The sequence below is a fragment of the Henckelia pumila genome, chromosome 4 (assembly GCF_033568475.1).
Source record: "Henckelia pumila isolate YLH828 chromosome 4, ASM3356847v2, whole genome shotgun sequence".
Taxonomy (NCBI): Eukaryota; Viridiplantae; Streptophyta; class Magnoliopsida; order Lamiales; family Gesneriaceae; genus Henckelia; species Henckelia pumila.
Window position 1 is genome coordinate 164,223,067 of NC_133123.1, and position 21,478 is coordinate 164,244,544.

Below are 21,478 nucleotides of genomic sequence, written 5' to 3' on the forward strand. Positions count from 1 at the left end.
CTTAAGGTTGAGTTGTGAATAATCTTTTGCACACATGTTTGACCAGTGAACTGTAATGATGTATTAGACGAGTTGGTGTCTGTTGGACCATTGCACGGCAATAGGTGTCTGTGAAACTTGATAGTTTCTTGAACTTTGATGATTTTTTTATGTGACACCTACGATCTTGGGCGCACCTAAAAAAAAAAAATATTTTTTTACAACTCCATCCGGGCCTTGACAGGATTGAAATCCTAAAAGAGCAAGATCAAGGCTAAGTATGCGGATTAAATGGGGTTGATGCTCCATCCGGGCTATAGACGAGGGGATTAGAAAGAAAAAATAGAATGATTTTTCGTATCCTAGCCAGTTATAGCTAAGTCAACGGGTAATTATTGGGGCTATTGCAATACCGGGTGCAAAATCCGGAGGTACATAATTTTATCTCAAGAGAGTTGTGTTGTGTTAAAGTGTTGTTGAGAGGAGGGATTCTTGAGGGTGAAACGTACACTGATATGTCTTAGGTCGGCGAACAGTCTTAAAACTTTTTCTTTTGAAGTTGCACTACCTGGAATAACATGACACACACACACGTTTGCGCTTAACTGAAGGTGTATCATTGAAAATCGAGAGTATTCGTAAGCTTCTTTTTGTGGGAGAAACTTCATTGAGGCTATGATGTCATGATCCATACTTACTTATAATTGTTTTGTTTTATTTGCATATTGTTTTGCATAACTTGCTCGAGGGCGAGCAAGGAGTAAGTGTGGGGGTATTTGATATTCATGTTTGTGTTGCATATTTTAATATCATTCTGTTGTTGTTTTGCATGCATTTATGTGTTTTAATTAAGCATTGTGTTCATATTTCATGTATCGCATCTACATTACATACTCCTGTGTTTATTGTGTAGGACGTAGCATTTTGTCAAGAAAAGGAATCAGTAAAGATTTAATGACCATGCGCTGAAGAAGAAAGCCTGCGCAATTGCGCTTGGACAGTGCGCAGCTGCGCAAAGCTGTGCGAGGCAAAGGCGCGCCCTCCCGATTTATAGGCGCGCCCGCGCGGTCTGGAAATCTTTGAAGAATGAGAATGCGTAGGTAAGGCGCGCCCGCTCCATTTAATGGCGCGCCTGCGCGTCGCGATTTTAGAATTTCGGGATTTTTAAAATCCTATTTTGCGGGCTTTATTTCGTGGGCTTTTCAAAGCCATATAAATACAAATATTTAGACGCAAAATCGGCAGATCAGATCAGAGGGAACGACGCAGACTTGGACGGCCGAAGATAGAGAGAAATCTTCTGGCGGCTTGGTTCTTTCTTCCTTGTTCTTAGATTTTAATCTTTAAGTTTTTGTTCTTGGTTGAAGGAAGACGAAACCCTTGATTTTATTTAATTTGTGAGATTCAGTTTGTATTTGTTTAATTCAAATTGCGTATCAAGAGTTATTCTGAATTGATTGCCATGCTTGTGTGTGAGATTATAGGCCTGTGATTTCTATACAATCTACTGCTAAATTGGAATTCAAATCCGTAATTCTTTGAAACCTCTGATTTGTGAAGCAACTACAATTAATAATCGTCCGCTTGTGAGATTAGAAATTGTATGGATAACAATTGACTAGTCTAAATTCATCCGCTTGTGTATGGGTTGTCTAGATTTATCAGTTTTACTAGTTTGAATGCTGCCGTGGGTTTAAATCTGATCGCTTGTATTAGGTTAATTCATTGGTAAGGGTTAATTTAGAACGCTTGTGTCTAGTTAACTAAAATTAAGGTGAAACAGGAATTAAATTTTCAATGGTGAATATTCAATGAGAATTAATTATTTTTAGAGAATCGATGATCAAATGAATAATTTCAAGGGTATAGTCGACTGATACCAAAACTGGTTTTTAAGTATTTTATATTGTTTTAAATTGTTAGTAGTTATTTTTTAAAATCCAAATCCTTTTTTTTTTATTTAATTTCAGTAATTTTAAGATCACAGATAAATTTCACTTTTCTCGTGGGAACGATCCCTACTCTCGCTACTACATGTTTAATTGTATAATCTGAGTTGGGTTAATTTGGGCGTGACACGACTAAGCGCTACCAGAGACAGAGCTCGTGTTGGAACCAAGTTTGATTTCGAGGACGAAATCTTTTCTTAGAGGGGGAGAATTGTAACGCCCCGATTTTATCTTAATCAACTTTATTTGAGATAATTGGAGATTCCAGAGTTCAAGAGCCGACTTGATTTTGATCAGGGTCCTTTTTGCAAATTTCGGATTTTTTAGGGACTAAAATGTAAATACTGGATTTGTTAGATATTTAAGCATGAGATTGACTTTTCTTCCTCATTCTCTTCTTCCTCCTCATGCCTCCCTCCATTGTTGAACGCCCAAAACCCTTTCCAAGCTTTTAGATTTCTCCCCGAGCTCGATCCGTCCGTTGGAATTTAATTCTGAAGGCAGATTAGCGATCACTGCAGCGAGAGCTCCGTTGTATCGTAAGTTTTTCTACAATCAGATACATTCTAATTTTGGAATGTTGTTAGAATCGATTGAGTTTGAAGTATGTTGTTCTTGGCAGAGTTCTGATCGTTTATTCTCTGTCGGTTTTGAAATAGAGCGTCGTTTGGAATTGTTATGAATTTTTGAAGGGATTTTCGAAAGTTGAGTTTTATGATTTGTTAGAATTGGTTTGTTTTGATGGATTGTTGGTTGAATTGAGTCTATTGGATTGATATTATTCTGTCTGCATTTCCGGTTTGATCAGATTATAGCCGTTATGCCGTTGGTTTGAGTTTTGGATTGTCTATCGGTTCGAATTGTTTGAGACAAGCCTTCGATTGAGTTGTATGTTAATCTCGAGCCTTATTACTTATTGTACAGATTGATTTGAGGCCAGTGGAGTTGCGAGTTTGCAGCTTTGTACAACTTGGAGATTGTAGCCGGTATAGTATCGATTTCTTATTATCGATTGAGTTAGTTTGATTGAATCTTGATTGAGGAATCATTGTGTTTCCAAGTTTGGAGCATCGACGTTGTTGAAGAGGTATAAGATGACTTAGACTGGAATGGAACATGTGACTCGAATCCGACTTGGTTCGAGTGTTCCGAAGAATCACATACTTGCATGTTATTTTCTTTTACTTGAATTTAGTTGATTGAGTTATGTTTGCATTGCATTCATATTGAGCTAAGAATCCTTGATTTGAGCAGCGGGCAGGATGGCCCTTTTATGATAGACGTTTTGGGGATTATATTGTGAGTGGCCTGGTTGTAGCCGTTTCACCTAGTGCTAGAATACTCCTTATAGTCGCACCAAAGTCTAAAGGATGGAGATATGTAGCACCACCTCGATCGGGAGAGTCGGTGAGTTGTTTACGTGATCTCATCCTCGGGATCCCAAAAGAAAAAACAGCAATGTTTTGATTATCCGACTTGATAATCCCAGAGTTTTAAAGACATGCATTTCATTTGGATTTGTTTTGGAATTGCATGGTTGATATATGAATATTTGGAAGTTGATGTATTTCGTTTAGAGATACTTATTTGATATTGCATGTTTGTCTCTTTTACTAAAAATATTATTCTCACCGGATTATCCGGCTCTTTTCTTTGTTTGTATGTGTACTTGGCAACAGGTGGGTCAGGAACAAGTCAGAAGAGGCATGTTTAGCTTGAAGGGAAAGATGTGGAAGTGAGACTCGGTCTAGAAGTCGATTCCAGCATGTCAATCTAGTTTATGTTAGAACATGTTTAGTTATCGAACTTCATCGTTATATTGTTGTTGCATGTTCTCGACTTTGGTTTGGTTGTTGAACTCCACAACTCCTGTTTTAAATGGAGGAATCAAGTTTGTAACGCATGTTTATGTTTCGGAGTATTGTATGGCTTGGTGTTCTTGTTTTTGGTGATTCTAGCATTGGAACAGCCAGGGAGGCGCGCCTGCGCCCCTTTTCGGGCAGGGCGTCATGTGCGCCCATGCCTCAAAAGGGCACGGCCGCATATGAGCCAGGGCGCCGTGCGCGCCCGCGCCTGATGAGGCGATCCCGCGCGGGCCTTTTTAAAAAAAAATGTGTTGGCTTTTAATGCTTGCTTATTTTTAATTACTCCTTTAATTGATGTTTAGAACCGAGGTCTCAAAGATTAACTCTTGATTATATGATTAGAATCGGGGTCTCACAACTGTGAGAGCTGGTTGGACGACATTGATCAGTTTTTTGATTCCCTTGATTACTCTGACGACCGCCGAACTAGGTTAGTCATTCATCAGCTTTGTGGTGTTGCTAAGAACTGGTGGATCACGACGAAGAGATCCATGGAGAATTGAGGTACATTTGTTACTTGGTCTCTTTTTAAAACTGAATTTTATAAGCGGTTTTTCCCTATTTCATACTGAAAGGATTAGGGAGCTGAGTTTGCTAATCCGAGGCAAGGGAACTTGAACATTGAAGAGTATGTTGCCAAATTTGATAGTATGTTGCGTTTTGCACCGCATATCACCGACAATGAAGAAGCCAAAGCCGACCAGTTCATTAATGGTCTGAACCCCGACATTTTAAAGTTGGTAAATACTGCTAGGCCTGATAACTTTGCAGATGCCATGAATCATGCAAAGGGAGCTGAAGCGGGTTTGTGGAGACAGAGAGGAAATCAGATGGTACCTCAGCAGCCGAGGCAGTCTCAGAATCAACCATCTCAGCATCAGAATCATCCACCTCAGTATCAGAACCAACCACAGAGGTACGAAGGAGGAAACAGTGGTGGTAATAGGAAGGATCATTACAAAGCAAGAGGGAAAAATTTCAAGAAGCAGGGGAACAGTTCTTCTAGTTCCAGTGGTTCCAAGTAGTTTGGTTCAAGACAGAGTTCTGGATTTTCATCTTTGTTCTGCAACAAGTGTGGAGGTAGACACTCCCCGGATCAGTGTGTAGGAATCTTTGGGAACTTCAATACCTGTCAGCAACCGGGACACTTTTCTAAGGTATGCCCTCAAAATAGTAGAGATCGAGCTCAGAGTGGGAGTTCATCTAGACCTACAGCTCAGCCTGAGAGACAGTCTTCTGCAGTTCACTCCTTCCAGCATCAGCAGCAGAACAAACAGGGAGGTAATCCTAGTGCGAACCAGCCTCCAAGACAGCAGGCACGCATCTTTGCTTTGACAGAGGATCAGGCTCAGGCAGCACCGGACAATGTTATAGCAGGTAATTGTTTGATTTTTGGTTATTCTGCTCATGTATTGATAGATACAGATGCTTCTCATTCCTTTATCTCTAAAAAATTTGTGTCGATGCATGTTTTGCCTATTGAGTTGTTGCCTACTGTAGTAGCTGTTACTTTACCTTTGGGTGGAGGAATTGTTTTTGTCAGATTAGTCAGGAACTATGAACTCTGATTTGTGGGAAAATTGTTACAGTTCGACTGTATTGTACTTGGGCTGCCAGATTTTGACTGTATTGTTGGTATAAATGCTTTAACCAAGTACAGGGAAACCATCGATTGTTTTCTGAAAGTTGTCAGATTCAGACCAGAAATGGCAGACGAGTGGAAATTCTTTGGTAAGGGTTCTCGATCTAGAATTCCTTTGATTTCAGTGTTATCTATGACTCGTTTGTTACAGAATGGTGCAGAGGGATATTTGGTTTATGCAGTTGATGTAATGAAATCTAGCCCTAAATTGGTTGATATACCAGTGGTTAGAGAATTTGCTGAGGTGTTTCTGGAATAAATTCCTGAATTGCCGCCTATTCGAGAAATCAAATTCAGCATTGATTTAGTGTCAGGTACTCAACCTATTTCCAAAGCTCTGTATCTTATGGCACCAGTTGAATTGAGAGAATTTAAGGAGCAGCTTGAGGATTTGATTGCCAAGGGATAAATCAGACCTAGTGTATCATCTTGAGGTGCTCCTGTTCTGTTTGTTCTGAAGAAGAATGGTTATATGCGGCTCTGTATTGATTACCGTCAACTGAATCAGGCTACAGTCAAGAACAGGTATCCTTTACCCCAAATAGATGACCTTTTTTATCAGCTCCAGGGTTCTTCTATCTATTCGAAGATTGATATGAGGTCAGGTTATCATCAGCTGAGAGTGCGAGAGGAAGATGTTCCTAAGACCGCATTCAGAATGAGGTATGGTCATTTTGAGTTTATAGTCATGTCGTTCGGTTTGACTAATGCTCCAGTGGTTTTTATTGGTTTGATGAACCGTATCTTTTAGCGCTATTTAGATGAGTTTGTTATTATATTCATCGATGATATTCTTATCTATTCAAAGAACCGTACTGACCATGCAGAGCATTTGAGGATCGTCTTGCAGATTTTGTGAGTTGAGCAGTTGTTTGCCATGTTGTCTAAGTGTGAATTCTGGTTGGACTGAGTTGTCTTCCTAGGTCACATTGTTTCAGGAGATGGGATTTCTGTCGATCCCAGCAAGATCGAAGCGGTTATGAATTGGCCTAGACAGACATCAGTGCCTGAGATCCGAAGCTTTCTGGGTTTAGCTGGTTATTATCGCCGATTCATCAAGGGATTCTCTTCTATTGTCAAACCAATTACCCAGCTGACTCAGAAGAATGTGCCTTTTATCTGGACTGCAGATTGTGAGGCTAGCTTTGTTGATCTGAATAGGAGACTGACCAGTTCTCCGATTCTTTCTATTCCAAAAGGTACTGGAGGTTTCACAGTGTATTGTGATGCTTCTAACCGAGGCTTGGGATGTGTTCTTATGCAGCATAAGCATGTGATAGCGTATGCATCAAGGCAGCTGAAGCCACACGAGACTCGTTATCCGGTTCATGATCTTGAACTCGCTGCGATTTTAATTTCTCTGAAGATTTGGCGTCACTATCTATATGGTGAGTCTTTCGAGATCTTTTCGGATCATAAGCATCTTAAGTACTTGTTTTCACAGGCAGAGCTGAACATGAGACAGAGAAGATGGTTAGATATGTTGAAGGATTTCGACTGTGAAATCAAGCATTATCCCAGAAAGTGAATGCAGTTGCAGATGCCTTGATCCGAAAGCTTTGTTCTTTATCTCTTTCTACTATCGGTGTTTCTCAGTTGATCGATTATTGTAGCACTTCTGGTTTAGAGTTTGAAACAGATAGGAAGACTATCAGAGTATTTGTTATTCAAGCCTAGCCAGAGTTAATTATTTTGATCAAAGAAGCACAGAGGTCTGATCCGAGCACTCAGATTTCAGTAGAGAAAGTCAGATCTGGGCATCAGTCTGAATTCCAGGTTAGAGATGACGTTTTGTTTGTGAATAACCATATTCTTGTGCCTGATATTTCGGAGTTGAGGCAGCGTATTCTCCGAGAGGCTCATTGCAGTCGGTTCAGTATTCATCTTGGAGGTCGTAAGATGTACACCGATCTGAAGAATCATTTTTGGTGGAAGAGAATGAAGAGCGAAGTTGCGAGGTTTGTATCTCGGTGTTTGAACTATCAGCAAGTGAAAGAAGAAAGGAAGCAACCCGGTGGTCTGTTGCACAGTCTATCTGTTCCTGAATGGAAGTGGGATCTTATTTTTATGGATTTCGTTATGAAGCTACCACTATCTGTTCGAGGATACGATGCTATTTGGGTAGTGATCGACAGATTGACGAAGTCTGCTTGCTTTATTCCATACCAGATGACGTATCGTCACGATCAGATGGCTGAGTTGTATGTTAGCAACATTGTGAGATTGCATGGTGTGCCAAGTCGATCGTTTCAGACCGAGACCCTAGATTCACTTTTCACTTATGGCACAGTCTTCAGGAGGCACTTTGTACTCGATTGCATCTGAGTACATCTTATCATTCTCAGACCAATGGACAATCAGAGCGGACTATCCAGACGTTAGAGGATATGCTTCGAGCAGTAGTGCTAGACTTTGGCACTAGTTGGCAGGTGAGATGACCTTAACCCTCTAAATATAAAAAATAAATAAAGAATTTGCGGAATTCTTAAAAAATTTCGCCTTGAATAGCTTTAAAATATTGTAAGCCCAACTAACACATTCATTAATTCAAATCAAATTAAAGTAAACACCAGATAAAAATCCCAAATACGATAGTCATAGAATCCAGAATAGGGAATTTAATCCCACATAGTTGCGGAAAAAGAACTGTTAAGTTAACATGCCCAATATTCTAAAGCAGGAAAAACCTATCCTGCAAATGACTGACAGTGTATGAATTACTACAGCCCAAAATAAAAACATTAGAGTTTGTGGATCAACTAAAAGCACGTCACTCCAGGGTCCTGCACCACCAGTGACCTCGCCCTGGGGATCCTGCCCCTCGATCTCAGTGAAATACTCCTCACCTGAAAACAATAAGTGTAGTGAGTCTAAAGAACTCAGCAAGAATATGGGGGGATAATGAGTACTACATAAATACAAGCACATGCAGATTTAAAATAGCTGATACTAAAAGTACTATTATGCCCTTAACTTTAAATGAAAGATTTCTGGCAATAATGAGTTCATGTCATAACGTATGCATGGCTAAGTCGAATATAATCAACATAAATGAATAAATGTACTGAAACATAACATAAAAGTTTTGGTGAACTTAGATCCTTGAATTGTGACTCTGTGATTTCGATCATGATCATGGCTGCAGTGCACTATGCCGCAAGGAAGTCAGGATATCTCCCAACTCGTCTTGCCCAGTGGGTGGTAAGGGAAGCCAAGATTTCTCTCGACTCGTCCAAATCCATAAATTTGGTAAGGGAAGCTAAGACATCTCCTAACTCGTCCAAACACATTAATATTTTGGTAAGGGAAGCTAAGACATCTGTTAACTCGTCCAAACACGTGATAAATGTAGTCACAATCATCTCACCTCGTTCATAAAATATTTTTTTTCCTTCATGAATATGAGACTTAGCATGCATATGTAAATATGATGTACATGTAAATATTTGAATGGTAATCATGCAAATGACTCACACATGGATGATCGGGATGGTGATTTAGGAGACAAACCATAGGATGGAAATTTAACCCACAACTTGCACTTAAGACAAAGTCGAGCGGTTCGCCCCATAAAATTTGTAACTTGTTTTATTCTTATTCAAAAGGATTCCTCTTGAAACCACGACTCCAATACACATAGAACTAAGTAGAAAAATTATTTTTGGAATTTATTTCCTAAACAACCATTTTATAAAAATCCCATTTCTGGACAGCCCCTCCTAAAACTTCAAAATTCTGCACCCTTATTTTATATGTCTAGAACTTGACCGAATCTTAACCAAATTAATTCCCGCTTTCACCGACATATTCCTAAAATCATGGCCTAATTCCAGACCTGAGCCCATGGCCAAATTCTAATTTTAGCCTAACCTTAGCCCTAAGTTTCTGGACAGCCCCAGCAGTTCCAGAAATTCTGCTCATGCCATACTCCTTATACCCAATCAAAAACTTATTTATTTGTCTCTCAACCCCAAGCCACTATCCTAGTATCAAAACCAACATTTAAGCTCACTCAAAACTCGCTCGAAACTTACCACAACCAGCTCAAATTCAACTCCAAAATGAAACCAAAAAAAAAAAAAAACCGAGCCCCTAACTCTAGGCAAATTCGAATTTTCCTCCAAAACAACTCACAATCTAACTTCAACCCATCCTAACACTACCATGTGAACTACATTTTACCCATGCTAGCCCCTAATCCACCATCCAAGTCAACACCAAACAATACACCAAATCTTCGAAACAACATGCTATGTAAAATCTGAAAACTTCGAACAACAAGCTTTGTAAAAACCTGGAAATTTTCAAGCAACAATCTATGTAGAAATCTGGAAAAATGTCGAATAACAAGCTAAGTAAAAATCTGGAAAATTTCGAACAACATAGCATCTTTTCATTCAATATTTCAAGTCCACAAACATTTCATCCTCGTCAAACAACATAATTTCTCAAGCATGATTAAGGGCAAATATCGGCTAAACAAGGAGGCCAAACACAGGTCATATATATATAGATATGTATTTCGAAAGTTTCATGAAATGCAACACACAATATACTAATCTACATGGTGAAGAAAAGAAGCAACATTCTTGCCTAGTTAGAAACCGAAATGAAATAGCTCAACTGAGCTAAACTCAAAATAAAGGGGAAAAGGGATGCTCGAGCTGGAATCCGAGCTGGAAATGAAGCTTAATCGCGCTCAAGATCTCGGCTGGCTACTAAGGAACAATTTCCACAAGAAGAAAAGAAGACTAAGGGCTTAGATATGATGAAATGAAGAAGCCAATACCCCCCATTGAAGAACAGGGAAATCCTCGGCTGAGTGAGTGTGTGTGCATGTGTTGTGTGTGTTTAGCATGTAGCGTGAGTTTTGTGTGTGGCTAGGATTTAATCTTTGAGTTCAAATGCTAGAATAGGTAACCAAAAAAAAAATATGTGAATATATGAAATTCATGAAAAAGTGTAACACATTTTTAAAAAGTGTTAAATCAAACTAAAAATTAAGACTACAAATTAAGTCGCACTAAATAAAATGCAAGCTTAAAAATCCTAATTTAAAATATAAATTTTGATTTTACTAGTACGGGAATTAAAATGATAATTTTCGCAAAAGTTAAAAATAATAAATTCTGATGCGCAGGAAAGATATAATATTTAGCCTACTTAACACAGAAAATTAAAATAATTAAAATCATAATTATTAAAGACTAATTTATGCATGAAACTTAAATTAAGAAATTCTAGGCGTCACAGCAGGATTCTTTACCTCTTGTCGAGTTTTCTTACAACAACAGCTTCCAAGAGAGTATCGGTATTCACGAAGTTTTTCACGTCTCTATGTTGCGGAAGTATCATCGATATCCTTCTCATATTCTTCAGCCTAACGAAGCCGAGTTAGACGAGACTCTGAGCTACTTTGAGCGACCGATTAAGATCCTTGATCGGAAGGAGAAACAGCTCAGAGCCAAGTTGATTCCGTTGGTGAAAGTGCAGTGAAGCCGTCATGGAGTCGAGGAAGAGACTTGGGAGACATAATCTGACATGAGACAGCAATTTCCGGAGTTATTCGGATGACGTGAGTTCTTCTTTCTGTCTTTAGTTCTTTATTCTATCTTATGAGTTGTGATTCTTATTGATTTTGAGGACGAAATCTCTTCTTAGAGGGGGAGAATTGTAATGCCCCGATTTTATCTTAATTGAGCTTATTTGAGATAATCGGAGATTTTAGAGTTCAAGAGCCGACTTGATTTTGAACAGGGTTTATTTTGCAAATTTTTGAAATTTCAGGGACTAAAGTGCAAAATTGGAGTTTAAAATATTATCTTGACTTGGTTGTCATTCTTGACTCACTCCATGACCTTCCTCAATCGCCTTTTCTACCATTGCTACGCCCCAATACCCATTTCAAGCTTCCAGATTTCAATCTGATCTCGATCTTTCCGTTGGAATTTAATTCTGAAGGCAGTTTAGCGATCACTGCAGCGAGAGCTTCGTTATATCATAAGTTTTCCTTCGATCAGTTAGACTTTGATTTTTGGATGTTTTTAAAATCGATTTAGTTTCGGTTATGTCGTTCTTGGCAGAGTTCTGATCGTTTATTCTCTGTCGGTTTTGAAATAGAGTATCGTTCGGAATTGTTATGATTTTTGGAAGCCTATTTTCGAAAATGAGGTTTTGAGATTTGTTGGGATTGAGCCTTTATTGTTGTCTTAGCATTGATATGAGTTGATATAGATATTTTACTGATGTCTGTGTTTCCGGTTTGATCAGTTTATAGCCGTTATGTCGTCGGTTTAAGTTTTTAGAGATTTTGAACCGTTCGAGTTGTAGAACTTTGGTATTGAATCTTGATCATCATTGTTGATCTTCTTTGCCTCCATACAGATTCGTTTGGAGTTTGTCAAGCCCTGTGTTAGCAGCATTCGATCGTCGAAGAGTTGGACGAAGAGCGGTAAAGAGTTTACCTTGAGCCTTGTTGTTGTTTAGGTTGTTTAGATTTTGATATAACCTCTTTTGTAGCGTATCCAGAGTTGGAGCTACTTGCATTGAAAGGTACAAGAAGTCATCGTTAGAGGGATAGCATACTTGGGACAGTTGGTTCTTGAGTTTCCCCTTAAAATCACATACTTGCATCAATACTTGTTTTAACATGTGGAACTTGTATTTTGTTGTTAATTGAGCTTTTGTTATGTAGTGACCCTTACCCGGATCACCTACTAAACAAAACTTAGGCATGCAATTAACTTAATTAAACAGATATCAGAATAAAACTGCGGAAACCATAAACATTATACAATCCCAAGTAAAGAAATCTGTAATTTATCCAAATAATATACAACCAAATCGAATATCTGTATCAACCAAAACAACAGAAATAAAACCTAAGCGAAGCTCCAGCTGGCCCACCACTGACTAGCCTCTCCTGGATCCACCCGCCTCGTCCAATCGCAAACCTGCCCCATGGAATAGGGTGTTCAGAAACACAGAGTACGAGACGTGAGCATAAAATGCTCAGTACAAGAGTATGAGTATACATGCATGCAAAGTGAACTCCCTATAAACTCGAGGTCAAGGATCAGATAACAGAGACAGACCGGGCCCTGGTATGTAGCACGCTGTGCCGTCGCTTCAGGAGGTGGCTCCCATACCGAGATAACCGTGGATACGCCGGACCCAAATTGATGGAAGTCCATCCACTAACAGGATAGGGTACAACCCTACTAACAGACATCTCGAAAGAGATACAGCAAGATGCAAATGAATGCAGCATAATATCATGGCATATAAATCATGCAGTCACATAATACATGCATACTCAGTCAGGATATCTCGAACAGTACTTTCGTACCTCAAATCAGTGCAAGCTCTACCAACTCTAGGTCCACGCCTATAGTCTGCTCTACACTGCCAAATGATACTACTACCATTAAAGTGATCTAAAAGCCTTAACTAAGATATTTCATACTCCTAAATATTTATAGGAAGCAAAATCTATACCTTCGTTCGTCGTTAGCCCTTTGATGTCGATGCCTCCAGAACTTGGGCACAACTCCTCTACGACTATCGAACGCCTCGCCGACCGCCGGGTCAAGCCTAGGAAGGCTAGAACTACTCGAATAGACTAGAAAGGAGAGGAAAATACTCCGAATTGGCAATTGGAAATGAAGCCTCGGCCCTCTATTTATAGACAACGATCGGAACTTCTGATCCTTGATCGGAATGTCCGAACCTCGATCGGAACGTCCGATCCTGCCATCGGAGCTTCCGAAGATCCTGATCTGCCACGTGTCAAAATATCACTTGTTGACTCCGGATAGGGGTGATCGGAGCTTCCGATCTAGCCAATCGTCATTCCTGACATAATATGATCGGAGTTTTTGATCCTGCATCGGAGCTTCCGATCCTGTTCGGAACTTCCGAACCTACCTTCGGAGCTTCCGAACTCTATTCAAGTAATTATGATTAATCCCTTAATTAATGATTTTGGGTACGGGGTACTACATTCTCCCCCACTTAAGATATTTCGTCCTCGAAATCAGATCTTAAGTACTGAATGCAATGCAGAAATCAGAAACATTCTTTATTCAAATCAAACGTTTACAGAGTTTGCAACTGAATACAACTTAAGAATGAAATCAAAACAACTCAGGATGGTCTTCACGCATCCTGTCCTCAAGCTCCCATGTAGCTTCCTCAGTGTCTCGGCGCTGCCACTGAACTAAAACCAAAGGAATGACTTTGTTCCGTAAAACCTTATCCTTATAATCCAGGATACGAATAGGTTTCTCAACATAAGTCAAATCCTTGTTCACCTGAACCTCAGACCGCTGCAGAATATGAGATTCATCCGCCACATATCGTCGCAACAGAGATACGTGGAACACGTCGTGAATACTGGATAGATGCGGTGGTAAAGCTAGTCGATAAGCCAAATCGCCAATGCTCTCCAAGATCTCAAACGGACCGATAAACCTGGGAGACAACTTGCCCTTAAGGCCAAATCTGAGAATCTTGCGGAAATGTGACACTCTCAGAAACACTTTCTCCCCGACATCGAACTGCAAAGGCCTACGCTTGATATTAGCATAGCTGGCCTGACGATCCTGTGCAGTCTTAATCCGTTTCTTGATCTGATCAACAATGTCTATCGCCTACTGGATAAACTCCGGACCCTCAGCCTGTCTCTCCCCCACTTCTTCCCAGAAGAGTGGAGTACGACAACGTCGCCCGTACAACGCCTCAAAAGGTGCCATCCCAATACTAGTATGATAGCTGTTGTTGTACGCGAACTCGATCAACGGCAAATGATCCTGCCAGGCTGAACCAAAACTCATGACGCATGCTCTAAGAATATCCTCCAAAGTACGGATAGTGCGCTCTGACTGACCATCAGTCTCCGGATGATAGGCAGTACTCAAACTGAGAGTAGTACCCATCGCACGCTGAACACTCCCCCAGAATCTAGAAGTGAAACTGGTGTCCCGATCGTTGACAATGCTCACAGGCACTCCATGAAGTCGAACGATCTCCTGAATGTACATCCGTGCCATGCGATCCACAGAGTACTCTCGGCTATAGGCAATGAAATGCGTTGACTTGGTGATTCGGTCCACTACAACCCAGATAGCATCACAGTTCCTCGGGGATACCGGAAAATGGGTCACAAAGTCCATTGTGATAAACTCCCATTTCCATTCAGGAATAGGCAGACTGTGAAGCAATCCTCCAGGTCGTCGGTGCTCTGCCTTGACCTGTTGACACACCAAACATCTCGAAACAAACTGATAAACACTGCGTTTCATTCCCTTCCACCAGAAACGAGTACATAGATCCTTGTACATCTTGTTGCTCCCAGGATGAATACTCAACTTAGTGCGATGTGCCTGAGACAAAATCTCCTCTCGCAACTCTTCATCCTGCGGAATCACAAGCCTACCAGACAAACACAGAAAGCCATCTGACTGATAATGAAATCCAGATGAGCTACCCTCGTTAGCTAGACGAGCTAAACGCTGGGTCTTCGAATCAGACATCTGAGCATCTCGGATCCGCGAATACAAGGCTGGCTCAGATAATATCGCAAACATCTGGATACTCTGCATACCTTTCTTATGCTTGAAGGTATAACCTGAAGTACAACAGTCACTGATCGCACTAGACATCGAACAAGTCTGAAGTGCGGATAGTCGCACCTTGCGACTCAAAGCATCAGCGGTGAGATTAGCAGCTCCCGGATGGTACTTAATTTCGCAATCATAGTCCTTAAGCAACTCCATCCAACGTCTTTGCCTCATGTTCAACTCCGCCTGAGTGAACAAATACTTGAGACTCTTATGGTCGGTGAAGATCTCAAATTTCTCGCCATACAGATAATGACGCCAGATCTTCAAAGCGAACACAATGGCTGCCAACTCCAAATCATGGACTGGATAGTTGTCCTCATGAAGCTTCAGCTGTCTAGAAGCGTATGCGATTACATGCCCATTCTGAGTCAGGACACAACCTAACCCCTAAAGAGAAGTATCCGTGTAAACCACATACCCTCCAGATCCTGACGGTAATGCCAACACCGGCGCAGAAGTCAACCGCCGTTGAAGCTCACAAAAATTATCCTCACACTCGGAGGACCACTCGAAATCCACACCCTTGCGGGTAAGCTGCGTCAAAGGTCGAGCTAGTTGAGAGAAGTTCAGAATGAAGCGACGATGATACCCTGCTAGACCCAGAAAACTACGGATCTCAGCAACTGTCGTCGAATGCGACCAATTAAGTACCGCTTCAATCTAGCTTGGATCAACAGAAATCCCTTTCCTGGATATTATATGGCCAAGAAAGACCACTCGATCCATCCAGAACTCACACTTGCTCAGCTTGGCGTACAACTGCTCATCTCGAAGAGTCTGCAGTACCAACCGCAAGTGATAAACATGCTCTTCCATGTTACACGAATACACCAAGATGTCGTCAATGAAGACCACGACAAACTTGTCCAAATACTCCCTGAAGACACGGTTCATCAGATCCATGAATATAGCCGGCGCATTAGTTAAACCAAATGGCATTACTAGAAACTCGTAATGCCCATAGCGAGTACGAAATGCAGTCTTGGCTACGTCCTGATCACAGACTCTCAACTGATGATACCCAGATCTCAAGTCAATCTTGGAGTAAACTGACATGCCCTGCAGCTGATCAAACAAGTCATCAATATGAGGCAACGGATACTTGTTCTTCACAGTGACTCGATTCAGCTGCCGATAGTCAATGCACAGCCGCATCGATCCATCCTTCTTCTTCACGAAGAGAACAGGAGCTCCCCAAGTATATACACTAGGATGAATGTACCCCTTGTCCAAAAGATCCTGTAGCTGATTCTTCAACTCACGCATCTCTGATGGAGCCAGACGATACGGTGCTCGAGAAATAGGGGAAGTACCCGGCATCAACTCTATGCCAAACTCGACTTCCCTAGCAGGAGGAAAACCCGGAATCTCATCAGGAAATACATCTGGAAATTCATCCACAACAGGAATGCTCTCTATCCCAATGCTCTCAGCGGACAAATCAACTGCATAGATAAGGTAGCCTTCCCCGCCAGACTCTAGAGCTCGACAGGCTCTCAAAGCTGATACTAAAGGCATCGGGGGTCGCGCTCCCTTACCATAGAAAAACCAGCTCTCACTCCCCTCCGGATGAAAGCGTACTAATCTCTGATAGCAGTCCACTGAAGCTCGATAGGTAGTCAACACATCTATTCCCAGAATTCAATCAAAGAACCTCTGCTGATACTCATCAATAGACATGGCTCCCTGTCGCAGACTCAGTAGCTCGCCTGCCTTCGACTGACGGAGTGCAGGAGGAAAATACCACTTTTGGAAAGCTGTGCGGAACTCGGCCCAGGTGGCCACTCCTCTCGCCGCAACAAAAGGTGCAGAAGTAAAACTCCACCACCTGCGCGCACGTCCATCCAGAAGATAGCCAAGGGTCTCCATCTTCTGCTCCTCGGTGCAATGGAAAGTCTGAAAAGTTGTCTCCATGCGGTCTAACCAGTTCTCCGCATCCTCCGGAGACTCACCTCCAACTAAGGGCTTAGGACCCATAGCTAAGAATCGACGCACAGTGAAACGCTCATCGTCATGATGACGATGACGCCGTTCTCGACGAGGCTCCCGGTCGGCACCACCCCAACGCCCACCAATACTGCCATGAGAACTCTGGTCATCACGATTTGCCATCTACAAAAATACCTCATGATGAGACTAAATCCCAAGAATTCTTTTGCATGCTCTGATACCATAAATGTAGTGACCCTTACCCGGATCACCTACTAAACAGAACTTAGGCATGCAATTAACTTAATTAAACAGATATCAGAATAAAACTGCGGAAACCATAAACATTATACAATCCCAAGTAAAGAATCTGTAATTTATCCAAATAATATACAACCAACTCGAATAGCTGTATCAACCCAAACAACAGAAATAAAACCTAAGTGAAGCTCCAGTTGGCCCACCACTAACTAGCCTCTCCTGGATCCACCCGCCTCGTCCAATCGCAAACCTGCCCCATGGAATAGGGTGTCCAGAAACACAGAGTACGAGACGTGAGCATAAAACGCTCAGTACAAGAGTATGAGTATACATGCATGCAAAGTGAACTCCCTATAAACTCGAGGTCAAGGATCAGATAACAGAGACAGACCGGGCCCTGGTATGTAGCATGCTGTGCCGTCGCTTCAGGAGGTGGCTCCCATACCGAGATAACCGTGGATACGTCGGACCCAAATCGATGGAAGTCCATCCACTAACAGGATAGGGTACAACCCTACTAACAGACATCTCGAAAGAGATACAGCAAGATGCAAATGAATGCAGCATAATATCATGGCATATAAATCATGCAGTCACATAATACATGCATACTCAGTCAGGATATCTCGAACAGTACTTTCGTACCTCAAATCAGTGCAAGCTCTACCAACTCTAGGTCCATGCCTATAGTCTGCTCTACACTGCCAAATGATACTACTACCATTAAAGTGCTCTAAAAGCCATAACTAAGCTATTGCATACTCCTAAATATTTATAGGAAGCAAAAGCTATACCTTCGTCCGTCGTTAGCCCTTTGATGTCGATGCCTCCAGAACTTGGGCACAACTTCGCTACGACTACCGAACGCCTCACCGACCTCCGGGTCAAGCCTAGGAAGGCTAGAACTACTCGAATAGACTAGAAAGGAGAAGGAAATACTCGGAATTGGCAATTGGAAATGAAGCCTCGGCCCTCTATTTATAGACAACGATCAGAACTTCCGATCCTTGATCGGAACGTCCGAACCTCGATCGGAACGTCCGATCCTGCCATCAGAGCTTCCGAAGATCCTGATCTGCCACGTGTCAAAATATCACTTGTTGACTCCGGATAGGGGTGATCGGAGCTTCCGATCCTGATCGGAGCTTCCGATCTAGCCAATCGTCATGCCTGACGTAATATGATCGGAGCTTCCGATCCTACATCAGAGCTTCCGATCCTGTTCGGAACTTTCGAACCTACCTTCGGAGCTTCCGAACTCTATTCAAGTAATTATGATTAATCCCTTAATTACTGATTTTGGGTACGGGGTACTACATGTTATGTGGCTTAATGTTTTATGTTTTCTTATGCATTCATCTTGAGCCAAACCTTTGATTCAGTGGGCAAAACAGCCCTTTTTGTTTAGACGTTTTGGGGGCTATACTGTGAGTGGCCTGGGTGTAGAGATTTACCTAGAGTCAGCATACTCCTTATAGTCATACCAAAGTCTAGTGGAGTGGGATACGTAACACCATCTCAATTGGGAGAGTCAGTGAGTCGTTACGTGATCTCATCCTTGGGATCCCAAAAGCATAGCAGCAATCCCTTGTTTATCAGAATTGATATACCTATTTTAAAGACATACATATCATTCGTTTTGATTTGATTATGTTTTCTTGAAATCATGTTGTTTATATATTACATGTATTGCTTGTTATGTTGCTTTTACTGGGAATATCATTCTCACCGGAGTTATCCAGTTGTTGCTTTGTTTTGTATGTGTACTTGGCAACAGTGGGGCAGGATCAAGTCACCGACGGCCTGGTTAGCGTCAAGAGTGAGAGATAGAAGTCGGTTTAGAAGTCGAATTCATCATGTCAATCTAGTCTATGTTTTGAAGCATGTTTAGAACTCGAACTTGGATTGAAGGTTGTCTTTGCATGTGATTCGAACTTGTTATGTTATGGTATTCGGATTGTAATAGCTAGAATCGATGCATGTTCTATCCTTTTGAGCAGTTGATTAACTCTAGAAATTCATGTATTAATTGGATAGATTGCGATTGTAATGCATTATTATGATTTGTACGTTTTGGAGTTGAGTTTTATCAAGTTTTCTGCTGTATATTTGCATCTGTACTGTCACCGCCCAATAGGTGAGATTTGACCGATCGAGCGATGGACAAATTGCTAAGTTTTTGTTTTTGCAAAAGGGAGCCTGCTCGATTGGTTGAATCTTACCGATCGAGTGGTGCTGGATTTATTTCGAGGCAGAATGTTTGCAACATCTGGCTCGCTCGATCGGTTGAATCTTACCGATCGAGCGAGGCACTATTTCAAAAAAAAAATTCTTTATTTGATTTTAGTCTTGGATCTTGTATGCTTATTCGTTGTTTAAATCCGAGATTAGATGTTTAGAACCGAGATCTCACATATGTGCTAAAGCAGAAAATCATGGAAAACATATAGCACATACGAATGCAACATATAAGCATATATATCATGCCGGCTATCTCAGTCAGTACTTACGTACCTCTAATACTGCGCGTCAAACCTAGCACACTGGTCTAGATCCAACGTCTACAAGTCTGCCCTACTGCGACTACAATGCAAATACTCATGCATCATTATTTAAGCACTAAAAATCTTAACTAAGATATTTCATAGTCCTAAATATTTTTAGGAAGACAAAGTTATACCTGCATTCGCCGTCAGCCCTTTACTGTCGCTTGCCTCAAAATTAGGTCACAGCTCTGCTACGACGCCTGGATCGCTCCGCTACTTCCGGATTCCCAATAAAACGCAAAAAATTTCCTAGATCTAAGATAGAAGGCCTAGGATACGAGAGAGAGAAGAGTGAAGGTGCGAGTGAAATGAGGCCTCGAACCCTCTATATATAGGCGGAGATCGGAGCGTCCGATCTTGAGTTCGGAGAGTCCGATCCAGTTCGGACCATCCGATCCTTGCGTTCGAAACATCTTGGCCAAACACATGTCTAGCATCTATAGGACGCCTGCCGACACTAGTTCGGAGCCTCCGATCCAACTTCGGATCGTCCGAACTCCCCTCAGTGACGTCACCAATGACGTAATATTTTGGGATAGCTGGCTGCTTGGGTTTGGATCCTCCGAACTACGATCGGATCCTTTTAACTAAGATTGGATCGTCCGAACTACGTTCGGATCAAACGCCTTCGGATCCTCCGATCCTCTACTTCGGGCCGTCCAAACTTAGTAATATTAATTATGATTAATTTCCTTAATCACTTTAATTGGGTAAGGGTTACTAGGGGGTGAATAACACTTATAATATTTCAAAATATTTTTCAAACTTGTTTCGACCAGTCTTACTAGTGTTAAAAAATAAGACAATTTTATTTATTCTCAAAAGCATTTTGGACTACTAAAATAGTGCGGATAAATAGTCCAAATGCCTTTGTGATATATCAAAATATTTTAGTAATTATAAATGGTAAAATGAGTAAGCAGTTGAAATAAATAAAGCATGATATATGGATGTTCGAAGCAAACTGCTTCTACGTCTCCCCTTCTTCCACTTAAGGAATGAATTCACTAGAAGACTTTGGTTTATATACTTCTTTGTATACAAACCACTCCAATTTTAGAAATTATCATTTGCCTAGATCGAAACTCCTAGTATCCAACACAAATTCAGTTAACAAGTCTTAAAAGAAACACGTGAAGTAAGTGTAGTTTGAATGAATCCTTAGATTCATCTTTGACAATTTTGAAATGAGCATTTTGGAGTTGACTCTTCGCCCTTTTTGATCCTTAGAGAGATCTGATCTGTAGCTTTTATATGTGGGCTTAGTGAGCAGTTGACATAAGTATATGCAAAGTTCTCAGAGAGATTTCTGATAACTTTTGAGATTGTTGTTTTCTTCTTGTTGTTATCGTTATTTTCTTTGAAATCTTCCTCTCTATATATAGTTATCTTTTTTGTAACGTTCATCTTCATAAGTATTCTTCCGAACTGTTAGTTCTTCGATATATTTCATAAATGTGAGATAATATCTTTGCCCAAGATGGATAATATTAATTCTTGCAGCTCTTTAATGCAGTTGATGGCTTGTCTCTTTTATTGTTCTTTGAGCTTGTTTCTTTAGAGAAGTCTTTACATTAATAGTCATAAATAATTTTGTGTTGGAATCTTTTCTCGAAAATCTTCAAGTAGTTCGAAGAGTCTTCTTAGAGCGGTTGAAGATCTTTAGGCTTTTGAGCAGTTCGAA